At 40.8% G+C, this 14,816-nt stretch overlaps 1 pseudogene; it reads right to left on the bottom strand.

Moving 5' to 3' along the window:
* Positions 1–222: 222 nt before the first annotated feature.
* Positions 223–13,895, bottom strand: LOC121473202 (annotated as a pseudogene).
* Between the last annotated feature and the right edge of the window lie 921 nt (positions 13,896–14,816).

Here is a 14,816-nt window from a genome sequence, read left to right as displayed (position 1 = left end):
TTCCCACAGTTGGGACATGATCCCAAAAGGAATAATAACATTTACATATTGACAATCCTAATAGGACGTCTTATGAAACTGTTACAAGGTTTCTGAGAAGGGGAATTCAGTGGCTGGAAAGAACAAAGGTTGCTCCTTGAAGGGGGAGGACATTGGGGCTGGATTTTCAAGTGCATCCTAATTGATGAATCCAGTTGATTCTCCAATATGACCTCACCTTGGTTATAAGGAGAGTCTTTTGCTGCAGAATTTCCCCAGGGCAGCCTTCATGTCGGTTTCTCAGACTATAAATGAAAGGATTTAACATTGGGGGCACTGTGATGCACATCACAGTTATCACTGCATCTTCTAGGCCATAACTAGTCAGAAGGTAGAAATACATGCTCATAACTGTCCCATAATACAGGGAAACAATTGTGAGGTGGAAACCACAGGTAGAGAAGGCCTTGAACACCCCCTTCCTGGATGGAACCTGCAAGTCTGTGGAAAAGACTCAGACTTAGGAGATGATGATACATAGTAATAGCACAGAAAAAACACCAACTCCTAGGTATATCATCCTCACATTTAAGTGGGTGTCAGAACAGGATAGCTTGAGTCAAGAGACAATGTCACAGTAGAAGTTGGCTACTTCCTGGTTGTCACAGAAGGGCAGACTAGCTGTGAGCAGAGTGTGGGGGAGGGCATTGGCATTTTCAACTACCCAAGACCCAACAACTAGGAGGACACGAGTCCATAGGCTCATAATTATTATATAATGAAGAGGATGACTGATGGCCACCGCATGATCATAAGCCATTGAAGCCAGGATATAACTATCTGTGAAACCCAAGGCTAACATGAAACACATATGTGTTAGGCATCCCCCAAAGCAGATGGCTTTGCTCCCTAAGACATGGTTGGCTAACATTTTAGGGATGGTTATAGAAGAGAAGAAGATGTCAACAAAGGAGAGATTGGCAAGGAAAAAATACATAGGGTTGTGAAGGCGAATGTCAGAGCGAATGGCCAAGATGATGAGCAGTTTTCCAATCAATGTGATGGGGTAAATGAAGAGGAAGAGGATGAAGAAGAAGTCTTACTATTTTTAGTGTCCACTAACTCCCAGGAGGATGGAAAGGACTCATTGTCTCCTCCCATGGATCCTTCAACAGAAAGGAGAGAGAAACCCAGAATTATTAGTAAAGTTACTCTGTATAATGATCTTTCTAAACCACCACATCTGACTGCTGTGGTTGTGGTGTCTACACGTGGGGCTTATTCAGTTCCTAGATAGCCAATAAGTAGCAGGGGTAAATCCCTGTTGGACAGGGATTAGCCCTGGACACTCACGTCTACAAAGTGAGTAATCTTGAATCAGAGGTTCTCATCTACTCAAGCCCAGCATCATCAACCATACACCTAAGGTTTAATAATTTAACAGATAAAGTTAATGTTCTATGTGCTAGAAATTGTGTTAGGCTTTTTGGAAATCACAAATATGTGAAAACACGGTTTATGCATGCATTTAGTCACACATGACTATTTTATTTATATGTATATTTTTTTTTTACATATTTTTTAATTGGAGTTCAATTTGCCAACATATAGCTCATATCCATTTTTAAAGTAGACATTCACCTTTGATAGGTTTTCTCTCTATTCCAAACCCTTTAACATATGTAATCACAGTGTTTTTTTCTCTTCAACTTTCTCTTACCTTTTTCTTCCCCTTTGGTGACTCATCCAACTCCATCGTGGCTTCAGCTACTGCTTAGGGGAATCTTAGTTCTGTATTTGTAGGCTTGATTTTACATAATTCCACATCCACTCATCTTGTCAACCTGTCTGAGCCAAGTCTGTATATTTAATCTAAGTAGATTGCAAGCTCTTTTAACAGAAGAATCTCTCTTGTCTACTTTATCCCTTGTAAGATAATTGTGGAATATTATTCATTTTATGTACCAATAAGTTTGCAGCTTATAATTCTTGAATTATGTGAAAAGTTATTTCATGGGTTTCCCACATAGGGGATGCTACTTGGCACTATGACTTTTACCAAGTTATCCCTCACCTCTGCATTTGATCCTATTGATTCTTCATTTAAAATATTTTGTACAATGCTTTTCTACTTACTGTCTCAGTGCTTTAGTTTGACCGCCATTATTTTCCGCATGAAATCTTATAATGATTTTTAATCTTATAATCTTATAATTGATTCCCTCTTCTTTGATCCATCTTAAGGCATATCAATGGTGGTAGAGACTACTAAGCTGCTCACCCAAATCTAAGTTATTCTCTTCTTCCTGGACACTTAGTTTGACTACATTTCCCAAATTCTACATTGATATGTGGGCATATGACTGAGATTTAAGCAATCTACTCATGTGCTCCAATTCTGGTCTTCCTCCACGTTCTTTTTACACTATTGACAGCTGGATGCAAATGAACAGGAAGCTAAATGGGATGGTGGAGTCACATAATGGAATGAGTCTGTGTCCCAAGTTTTCAACATGTAGGAGAGCCCCCATCCACCGAGAAGACATTCTAATACCGGGGATGTAGGAGAGTAACAAACTTTTATTCTTTTTAAACCATTACACATTTTGCAGTATTTGTCACTGTTGTCCAAGAAATTCTAAGTAATTCACTAATATTTCTAATTAATTGAACCTATAATTAATTCATTTACCATTTCTCAGTGTCTCCTATAGTGTACATGGGAACTGTATGTTAGGCACAGAGGATGCAAGTAAAATTATCATTCCCCCCAGTATTATGTGCTTTTTCCAGCTCTGCACCTGGATATGGTTTTGTCTCTTGAAATGGTTTTCCATGTGTTCACATGAAATCATAATATCTCATTGTTAAGAAGATTCTATCAACTCTGGAGGGCTCAGAGACTATGGTTACCTTATATGGTAAGGAAGTATCATATTTTGAGTTGGAGCTCTTGGCATAATGGCAGGTTTAGTGATGTCAGCAGGTCTCATTCCAATTTAAACACCTAGAAATCTAGATAAATTATAAAAGTTTTTAAAATTTCTTGTATAAACCTAAGAGAAAGAAATGATAGTATGTAGGCATGAGAAACAAAAACAAAAAAAAAAGAGCAGGAGTTAAAAGCCTGAGATGGTGGCTCCTTGGGGATTCAGCCAGCAATGAGGTTCAAAGTCTGGGGTCTGGAGAATCATTGCCCCTTATACAAGAAAAGTGCCACAGAGCCATATAGGGAAAATTTAGTTTGAGCCTTCTGCACAATATGCTGGAAGCCTTGCCCTATTTTGAATTGAGCAGTAGAACACATTTTGCTACTAAGAAAATGGAGCACATTTCAAAGACAAAGTACTTATACATTTGATGAATACTTCAGGGCAAATGAATTATATATCTTTATTAGGAGCATCAGATTAAAGCAGGAAAATCAGTCTGGAAAAGATGCTTGGGTTCATATGTGGAGGATTTTGAACCAATGCAAACACTTCGTTCTATATTCACTGGGAGGTAGGATCAGTATAGTGGGGGTAGGTTGCACTAACTCTTTGTGATAATAGGCATATGCATCTTTTGTTTAATGTAAATATAGATATCTGGACATATAAATAAAGCGATCAATAGGGCAACATTTTGGAGTGACAATCTGGTACAGAGACAACCACAAGGAGATAAAGGAAGTGAAGGAATGTAAGAAAAACTGCACCAGAAAAGAATGAGAAGGTATAATCATGGCAGGAACTAAAGAAACAGAGAACCCAAATAGGGGGCGCCGAGCAGTCATGAACTGAAGATGTAGAAGCACAGAGCAAGATGTTGGAGGTGATAATGGGGAGAGATGATTCTAGCAAAGCCCAGGAGGAAGAGGTGGCAGACAGAATCTTATCCTCCCCAGAGGAGGAGTAGGACATGTACCAACGTGAATGTCAGAGGCAGTGACAGCCTCAAGTTCCCTGGAAAGACATCCAGTTCCCGGGCAATACTGGCCACTAATTGCTCTTCTTGGGAAGTGTTTGTGCCCTGAGAACTCCAGCATTTGAGGGTGCTGAGAACAGTCAGGATACAGGAGACAAAGTGCTTCCCCCTTGGCATCAGTGGCAGCAGACAAGGCCAACAAAAGTCCTCTGAATGCTTTCAGTGTCCCTGATAGTTCATATCATGAGTGTTTTGATGATGAAGTAACATAATTTTCATAATTTTAATAACAGGTCTGATTAATGATAATTATCTAATGACTTAGCACTAAGGGGCCTCAAGCCAACACCCTTGAATTCAAGGGAGTACACCCTTGAATGTGGCTTTGTACCTCCCCTATGAAACAATGGGCTCCTGCAGGTCCACACACGTGTGTACACACACACACACACACACACACACACACACACACACACACACTCCTTCAGGAGTCAGAAAAGGCTCAGACCTGAGAAACCAATGGAAACACTTCTTCTTGTTCTTGTTTTTATGGACAAGAACCCATAGGTAGCCACAGTTAGAAGGGGAGGGATTCTCACCACTGCCCCCCAACTTTCTCCCATTTGGCTACCAAATCTTAAGAGTCTAATTCTGGAGCCAAGGTGTGAGCTCTTGTTTTGCTCCTACCTCTGTGTAACTTTAGGTAATTCAATTCACCATTTTTTCATCTGATAAAATGACAAAATAATTCTCCTTACCTCTGGGGGTTTTGTGAGAATTGAAGGAGATAACACAGGTAGTGCTCTGTATCCTTTGATATCACTGTTATAAAGACTTCAACATCCACAGGAGTTGGGCTCTCCACTGGGGAGACAGCTCAAATACTGTTTTTTTTTTTTTTTTTCAAATACTGTTAAAAAGGATCCTGAACTTGGGGACTTCACTCCTCTTCCACAAATGGGGAGTTTACAGCCAGCATCTAATGTTTGTTAGCACTCATTTTGGGGGGCAGGTATGCTGGGTAGTGAATCTTCTGTTTCTGGGGTGGAGAGGGGCTGGGATGTCTTGTAAAGAGGAGCCACTAGCTTCCCATGTGTAGACAGAGGGGTAGCAGGAGCTGTCCTGGATGAAGCATGAAGGTGAAGACTCCAGTTTCCTCTTCAAGGAGGAAGGGTATGTTATAGGATCAAGAAAATTATGAATATTGGGACACCTGGGTGGCTCAGCAGTTGAGTGCTTGCCTTTGGCTCAGGGCATGATCCTGGGATCCCCAGATTGGGCTCCCTGCATGGAGCCTACTTCTCCCTCTGCCTATGTCTCTGCCTCTCTCTGTGTCTCTCATGAATAAATAAATAAAATATTTAAAAAAGAAAGTTGTGAATATTCACCAGGTTATAATGTTTTGAAAAATGACTCCTCAAGTTGTTCATTCAAGTCCAAATCCAAATTATTGTTGAAACCTGTTGACATACTCCTATACTTATCTTCTGAGAGGGCACAGTGGCCCTTAAGTGTAATCTTACCCACAGTTCTCTTCTAGAGGAAGGATAGGTAAGATGGTATCAGGCAGTGTGTCTCTATGGCCCAAGCCCTAGATTGACTTATTCTAGCCTCCTTGTTGAAATGTGGGCCATTCTGCAGTTCAACACAAACTTGGAACCACCCTCAAGATACAAGGACTATGCTACAGCTAGTCATTCTTCCAGGCTACTCTGAAAGCTTTGTGGTGTTAAGTGTGCAAAGAAAAAGAGTTTACTTCATTTCTCCTCTAGGATTTGACTTGGGGAGAGTTTTTGTAGGTGCTGTATTTTCTGTATCTAGCATGCTGATGGCATTCACAGAGATGGATGGGACTTAGATGTTTATCTAGTCTGCTTCATGGGTGTGTCACCACTATAGCATGTCTGATTTATGATAATTATCTTATGACTTAGCACCCTCTGTGGCAGAGAGGTCCTTTCTTTTCTTAGAGGGCTGTGGTGAAGACTGAGCTCTGGCTAGGTATCCATCCAGCATCTGTCCTAACTGGCTGTAACTGACCTCAGATAGTTATTTAACATACCTTCTCACATTTAAAATAGGAGCACTACTACTGCTAATACTTCCCTACAATACTACTAATACACTCATAAAGTTTTTATGAGTTTCAAATGAATTAATAAGTGTCCTTAGGAGAGCCTAGTGGATAGTACTTAATTAAATAAGAGGCCCAGTCAGAGTTAACTGTGTATTTGTTATTATTATTAACTCCTGATCTACTCCCGTAGTTGTTGGACACCTCTCAAAAATCTTCCATGAGACTGGGTACATCTACCACAGATGTTAATACAACATTGTTCCACCACACTTTGCTCTAGCCATGTTTCTTTTTTTTTTTTTTTTCTAGCCATGTTTCGAGTCACATCATTCAATGATAATGTTACTGCCCTGTGCTCAAATCCTGTTCCAATGTCCAGGACTTGGGATCCCCAGACTTGGATACTGTGACATGTCATGATAACATTTCTTCTAGTAATCACATTTTGATGTTGACTTCCTTTACAGATTCTCTTGCTGCTTCCATATTTTGATTACTAGGAGCCCATTAGAGGCAAGGAATTGTGCAATGTTATTGGAGAGAACTATGAAGAAAATTATATTTAATACTAAAATATATGCAAATATTATCTGTGGACAGTGACTACAGCTTTCATTAACTTACAAAAGAATCTTTGATCATCTCCTCCCCACAAAGAGAAAAACTTCTGGATGGTGAGAGTTGCTAAATTGAGTTGTCTGTTGGCAGATCCAGGCTTGAGTAAATCCCTTATCATTTAAACATTTTTTAAAGGAATAATTTATGAAATGTATTTGCAGAATAAGAGAAAGAGCAATAACTTACATACTGTAAGAAAAACTTATACCTGCAAACAGTATAAGAAAGGAAACAAAAATTTTTGTTATTTTTTTAATGTTAAGACATGAAAAAATATAGCATAAATCAGAAACAAATGTAGATGAAAATGAAACTCATAGGGAAACGGCAGAAAGAAATGATTAAGAATGAAAATAAGATTTTAATTGACTTTTTAGGCAGAGATGACATCAGAAAAAAAATAAGTAATGTGAAGGACAGACTTCAGAAGTCCTTCCAATGAAGATTAAAAAAAAGAATTTAAAACAACAGTGTAAATTAGCTGGAATTAAAATAAATACTTAAAATTAAAAAAGAAGGAGTTTAAAGCAATAAATGAGAAGAGAAATCTTCGGTGTTGGAAAGAATGTAGAATTCTGATTTAAGAATTAATAGTTGCTCCAGAGGGGGAAAACCCAGAACAAATAGGACAAAAGTAACACTTAAAGTTGTGCAAAATGTAATATTGTAGAGAACCCAAAGTGAAATTCTAACCACAATCTGGAGAATATTAATGACAATATCCCTAGATGTATCCTGGTAATATTTTTTGATAGGAATAACATTTTTTAAATAAAAATTTCAGTGCCAGGAAATAACAGATTTCTTAAAAAGAGATAGAAGTTCAAACTTGCAGGTTCCTGGGTGGCTCAGTTGTTGCCACTGAGGTGGGTGCATCTGCCTTTGGCTCAGAGTGCGATCCTGGGGTCTTGGATTGAGTCTAGCATCAGGCTCCCTGCAGGGACCTTGCTTCTCCCTCTGCTTATGTCTCTGCCTATCTCATGAGTAAATAAATAAAATCTCAAAAAAAAAAAAAAAAAAAGGAGGTTCAAACTTGCTTCAGACTTCTCCCTACAGCACACTGATGGCATAAAATATGAAGTATTATCAGAGTTTTAAGACAAATATCTCACAACTCAAAATTCTAATTCTATACCCAGTTAGGTTATTCCTGTCATAAATATGTTATAAAACTAAATGAATATATTGAAAATACTTTTTTAAAAAATAATATTTTGTTAGCACAAATTTAATTATTGTGAATAACCAGCATTTAAAATCTCTGCATAATTTAGCAAAGGCCATGTATTTGAAGACTGGGAAGGAATGCAGGGAATAAAGCATATTCTGATTCTTGTGTTAAGTCATTATTTTGTTTTTGACTTTATAAACGAAAAAATGAAGGTGTAAATATCTACTACTTTTTTTTTGTATACTTTTTTTAAAATTGAAGTTCAATTTGTCAACATATAGTATACACCCAGTGTCATCCCGTCAAGTGCCCTTCTCAGTGCCGGTCACCCAGTCACCCCATCCCCCCTCCCACCTCCCCTTCCACTATCCCTTGTTCTTTTCCCAGAGTTAAGAGTCTCTCATGCTTGGTCACCCTCTCTAATTTTTCCCACTCATTTTCTCTCCTTTCCACTATGATCCTTTTCACTATTTTTTACATTCCCCATATGAGTGAAACCATATAATGATTGTCCTCGGATTGACTTACTTCACTCAGCATCATACCCTCCAGTTCCATCCACATTGAAGCAAATGGTGGGTATTCGTCATTTCTATTGCATATAGAGACCACATCTTCTTTAGCCATTCATCTGTTGAAGGACATCGAGGCTCCTCCCACAGTGTGGCTATTGTGAAGATTGCTGCTATAAACATTGGGGTGCAGGTGTCCCAGATTTTCACTGCATCTGTATCTTTGTATACTAAATACCCAGTAGTGCAATTGCTGGGTCACAGGGTAGCTCTATTTTTAACTCTTTGAGGAAACTCCACACAGTTTTCCAGAGTGGCTGTACCAGTTCACATTCCCACCAATAGTGCAAGAGGGTTCCCCTTTCTCCACATCCTCTCCAACATTTATCACTTCCTGTCTTGTTAAATATACATCTCCTAGCAGAACAAAAAAAAAAAAAAAGTAGAAGTAACTGTATCAACTCAAATCAGCTGTGGTCTATATGAAATTATAGAAAGAGATTTGTATTTTCATATTTTCAGTTTAAAAGAAAAAAATCTCCCAGAGTCAGATACCTATTTTAACTTTAAATGGAAAGGGAAAATGAGTTTTATACCAAGGTTCTTAGAACTGTTGAAGGAAGCAGGTACTAAATACAGTTCCAGATAACAGAGGCACAAATTTGAAAACATAATTTAGATAATTCAGTAATTAATAATTGAAGCCATTGGTTTAACATGCATGACAGACCATTATGAGTTGAAGATTTCATTCCACAGGATATAAAAATCATCCTTGAAATCAAGTATCTTTGAAAATATTTCTTTTCAAGAACATTTCCATATTTAAATGACAACAGAATAAGATACATCTTAAAAATTTCACACAAGCTTTTATACCAGAAAAGAGAATAAGATAGGCTGTGCATGTTCTTAGCTTAACATCTTATCACAGTACATCAAGTGGACCACACCTTTACACATAGAGCTCAGAATTTCATCTGCATTCTATAGCTACAAAGAGCAACTATCCTTTATTTTTATTTCCTCTATGACTTTTTAACAAAGATTTTATTTATTTTATTCATGAGAGGCACAGAGAGAGAGAGAGAGAGAGGCAGAGACACAGGCCGAGGGAGAAGCAGGCTCCTCTCAAGGAACCCGATTGGAACTCGATCCCCAGACCCCGGGATTACTCCCTGAGCCAAAGACAGACTCTCAACCGTTTAGCCACCCAGGCATCCTTCCTCTATCACTTTTCTTAACAAGGAGGACCTACATCTTTAATGCTAAACTCAGGGGCCGTTAGATGACATTGAATTGTATACTGGACGGACAGCTTCCATTTGCTCCTCCAGATTATTCTTCTTTCTCCACCCTGCTCTGTGCTCTGGGAATTGACCAGTATGAATTTACCAATGGGCTATCTTATCCTGTGCCTTCTGGTTGGGCTTAGCTGATGGAAAGCTGCAGCAGAGATTAGAGGCAGGGAAAAGAGTGAGGTTGGAGAATTTATTCTTAAAAATACCAAGTTGTGGTTGCTGCATCCTTACATAAAAGTCACAGCTCCAGCCAAGCAGCTGCCTTTGTATGTCTTTGCACATCTCTCCGTCTCCCTATCTCTCTGTGCTTTGATAGCTGCTTCCTCCCCTTTAGACCTTGGGTATAAAGTCCTTCTTGATATTTCAAAACTTATTTCTGAATGAAAAGTGTGCTTGTTGCCCTTGAGATGTCATTGCTTCTAGGTCTGCTCAGTAGACAGAGCTAAGAAATACATGTAGGTGTATACACACATAACATATACACATACTTCTCTCTCTACATATCTAAAGTATATCCATCTATATCTATCATCTATCATCTCATCTGTCATCTATCATCTGTCTAATATACCTATCATCTGTCAATCTGCCTATGTACCCATCTTAGAACCATAAATTTATGCACATACCTCCAATCCCAGTCCTGTACACAGGGTTCATTCTAGTTCTTCCTCTTTCCATATTTGAAATTCTCTCCTGCAAGAGTAAGAAACTTGGCTCTTATTATCCACAATTGTAGAATATTCATAAAGTAGTTTCAGAATTGCTAACTCATTCCACTGTGGAAAACAAATCATTAACAAGAATAAAATATAATATTTGTGGTTAAATATGGCATTAACCTGAGGGCACAAAGTCAAAATACTATATTTAAGAGCTACTTGGCTTAGTTTTTCTCCTATTTTTTTTTAATAATTTCAACCTTCTTTTTTTCAAATTTTTATTTATTTATGATAGTCACACACACAGAGAGAGAGAGGCAGAGACATAGGCAGAGGGAGAAGCAGGCTCCATGCACCGGGAGCCCGACGTGGGATTCGATCCTGGGTCTCCAGGATCGCGCCCTGGGGCAAAGGAGGCGCTAAACCACTGCGCCACCCAGGGATCCCTTTTCTCCTATTTTTTATGTGGTTCTATTATTCATTTGAAATAGGTTTATTTGTTTCTGTTCACATTCTATTTGGGTTGGTTTTATCCTATTTTTTATTTCATATCTATACCTATGACAATACTATATATGTATCTATATCTATTTATATCTACTTCTATGGAGTGTTTTATAATCTGGTAAAATTATTCCACCCTACTCCTGCTGTATTTGAAATGAATCATATAACCACACTGAAAGGGGTCAGGAAAAGTAGCCTAAGTAATTCTTGGACACAGTATTTTGACTATATATCCTCATATTAAATTAAAAAAGAGACTGTAAATACATATACTCTAGTTATTTATTTGTTTTCCTTAGTGGCATGGGTTAGCAGTTCTCAGACAACCTTGTGCATGTTCTAAGATTGAGCTTTCCTTTTCAGTTCTTTCCTGGAGGAAGGGCAAGGAAAGCCCTGGCTACAGGGATGCTGGTGGGGTGGAGCTGGTGGGGTGCTACTCTAGGCTCTGATCACGTGTGCAGCAGCCATAATCAGATACCAGTGCTGGACCTTCTGGGGGAGGGCAACTGCTGGTAATCCAGGAGCCAGTGGTCAGCGGGGATCTGCGGTGGAGCAGCATGGATGTCCAGAGTCGAGTTTTCTGGAACCCATTACTCTTAGTGCTCCTTAGTCCTCAGAGTCTTCCATTATGTTCCAATATTTGTTCCTCTCTCATCCCTCAACCAAACTTATAGTGACCTTCTCATAAAAACCGAGAAAAAAAATCTGATAATGACCATGGCTTCATATATTTTCTCCTGCCCCAAGGGACTATTCCCTCCATACAACATATCCTAATTTTAGCAGAGGCCTTTTGTGAATTAATTAAAGAGTGTCATTTCAGATGTCAGGAGATTTTTTGGATAGATGGGGTTGCTCTCTAGTTCAGCCCAAGAGACAGGCAGTTAATATATTTTCTTAGAGGAAATCCCAATACTGCTGGACCACATCCTTCCCCCTTCCCAGAAACTGGTCCTGAGGAGATGTAAAGGGTCTGGAACTATTACTGAGCTTCAAACTTCCTCAAGATCCCTAAAGCACTCCTACTGAGCCTACCTGGGAAACAAATAAATAGCACAAGTTCCCTTATGGTCCAGAGCTGAGAACCCTAGGATTATACCAGTGATCCTGATGTTAATGACCAAACACACTCCTGCCTGCAACCCTGCTGCAGAGTGACAGTGTCAGAGTTTTCATGTTAATTTCCAATGATGTAGGAGATGGAAGAAGAGGCAGTGGGCCATTGCTGATGGAGGCTGAGACAGACACAGGCAGGAAGGTAAGCTTTACAGCTGGAATGGGACAAGCCACAGTATAGCCCCCATTGAGCAACGACAAACAGACAAAGCATGCCCTAAGTGCAGTAAGAACTATGAGGATAAATAAGGCATGCTTGCCATCTCTGTAAAGGGTCAAAGTCAGGTAGGGAAGAAAAGACCTGAGTGATAATGGAAGTATAACAGAATCTTGACATTTGCACTCTTTGGGAGGAAGGATGATGGTAAGACTTTTCCACCAGAAGACAAGAGATACGCAAGGAAGTTTATGAAAATCACCAAATAAGGGGCACAGAAAATAGATGATGGGGGAGAGCAGACCACAGAGGATCCCTGCAGGCTGGTGCTTCCAGGAATTCTTCACAAACAAGGACAGCAGGTGGGGTTAGAGCCAGTCCCCTGGGCAGGGTATAGGGATTGGTAGGTGAAGTGTTTCCTTTCATGCACAGAAAACCACATGGTGAATATTTTAGGATAGCTGTGGTTTTCAAACTCTAGCCGTCATGGGAAGACTCAGAAAGTTGGGCACCATCAAAAAGGGTGTCTGTGTCTGACTGAGAATTAGGTGGTCTCAGGTTTGGGTGGGAATAGAGAATTTCTACTCCTCTCTTCCTCTACATCAAGGCAAGCCTATAGTTGGTCATTGCTCCTAGTTGCAGACAATACAAGGTTCTGGAAGTCTTTACTGTAGGTCAGTGGATAGAACCCCTCCCCCCACCTACACGTGAATTCAGGGAAACTACCTTTTTGTTTCTCCTCACGACCGTGGGCCTCAGTTTTCTGGAGGTAAAATGGAGGAACTTAATTATATATGTTCCAGTGTTTGTGCCTGCATTCACCCAGGCATTGTGTATTTATGAACATCTCTGGTGCCAGGCATTATCTTATGCACAGATGAGAAGACACAGTGACCCTGACTTCTTGATACTTTCATTTTGGTGGTGAGACTGGATTTAATGAAGTAAGTGTTATAAGTTATAGTGGTGTTAAAATATGAGCAGTGGAGGTTAATATCGGAACACCCAGCAAGCTGAAGAGAGCTCAGGGATGTTTATGCAGAGTCCTTGTGGATGCACAGGACTTAAATGAAGGAACAGGGGTGGGAGGTGGTGGTGGTGGAGACAGTGTTCCAGGCAGAAGGAAGAGCAATAGAGGTTATCCAGAGATGAGGACTAGGGGCTGGGGTTGAGGGGGAACCTGTGTATCCAAGAAGCTGATAAGTACCATATTTGATGCTGATAGAGCAGGGACAGTACCAGATTGATGATGGTGGTGTTGAATGGACAAGTCACAGGTAGACCACTGGGGACAGGCAGGCACTGATGGGAGGATCAGGAAGCCCAGGGTGGCATCTGTCTGATCACAGGGAGAGCCCTGGATCAGAATGGGCCAGTTGTCCAGTAGGAAGGTATTTGAGACCAAGTGTCAGCTCTGTCCAGCCCCAGCCTCTCTCCTCCACAGCACAGGACCAGAGCCTGACATGCAGAGTCACAAGATAAAGAGCAATCCAGATTCTGCTACTTAGTGTGTGACCTTGGGGCACCTCGCTCAGCTGTTAGCAAAGTCTGTGGCCTGTGTCTGCAGGGGATTCAGGAGGTTCCCTGGGCAGGGCTGCTAAAAGGACTCACTGAATGGAAGTTCCTTGCCTTCAATTGTCTCTCCACCACCTTCGTCCCCTCATCAGCAGGGAGGCTGTGGCAGGAACTTGCTTTGCTCAGGTTGCCTGTGTAGGAAATGCTCTTCACTCAGGGTGAGGGTCTGGCTGACCAGCCACGTAACTCACTGGGCTGGGTCCTGCCCTCCTCAGGTAAGGGAACATGGCCCTCAGAGATGGCTGCATCCTGGTGTCCCTGCCCTGCTGGAGATCCAGGCCCTTCTCTTCTTGACTTCTCAGGGTGACCATCTCCTCTCTGCTCCTGTCTACTGCTTGCTCGGACCTGTGGCAGCGTGGACAGCACAGCCCCTTCTACACAGCTCCTCTCCCTTGCTCTGTCTCTGTACACTCTCCTGCCCTGAGCCTCTGAGCTTTCCAGGATCCTCCCCAGTGACAGGATCTGTCCTTCAAGACAATGGCCTGTAACTCCTCAAAGGTAACTTTGCTTTCTTCCTCTCTTCCTTTTGTTAATGGGAGGAGCATCAGAATTAGAGGTGCTGTGAAGGGTGCCAGGTTCATCCTTCCTTTATTTATTTTTTTTAGAGATTCTTATTTATTTATTCATGAAATACACACAGAGAGGGGGGGAGAGGCAGAGACACAGGCAGAGGGAGAAGCAGGCTCCATGCAGGGAACCTGGCGGGGGACTCAATCCCGGGACTCCAGGATCACTCCCTGGGCTGAAGGCAGGCACTAAACCGCTAAGCCACCCAGGGATCCCCTTCATCCTTCCTTTAATTCAGGGATCCTATCACTGGTGTCTGGGGGATGCTGTTCAGGGCTGATGATGGGGAGCTCCACCATGACAGAGCAACACACTCCACTTTGCATCAGGTTCCTATTTTACCTTGTGAAGTTGCAAGTCTGTGCACTTAGTACAGTCCAGACATGTTTTTAAAACAGCTTTAATATTAATAATGCATTTCCCTATATTATTACCATGAACATTTAAACCATGTTCTTCAAAACATGATTTTTTTTTTAAGATTTTATTCATTTATTCATGAGAGACACAGAGAGGGAGGCAGAGACAGAGGCAGAGGGAGGAGCAGGCTCCATGCAGGGAGCCTGATGCGGGACTGGATTCCTGAACTCCAGGATCACGCCCTGAGCCAAAAGCAGATGCTCAACCGTTGAGCCACCCAGGGATCCCAAAACATGATTTAATGA

This window comes from Vulpes lagopus, chromosome 12 (assembly GCF_018345385.1).
Source record: "Vulpes lagopus strain Blue_001 chromosome 12, ASM1834538v1, whole genome shotgun sequence".
Classification (NCBI taxonomy): Eukaryota; Metazoa; Chordata; class Mammalia; order Carnivora; family Canidae; genus Vulpes; species Vulpes lagopus.
This window is presented reverse-complemented; position numbering and strand designations above follow the sequence as displayed.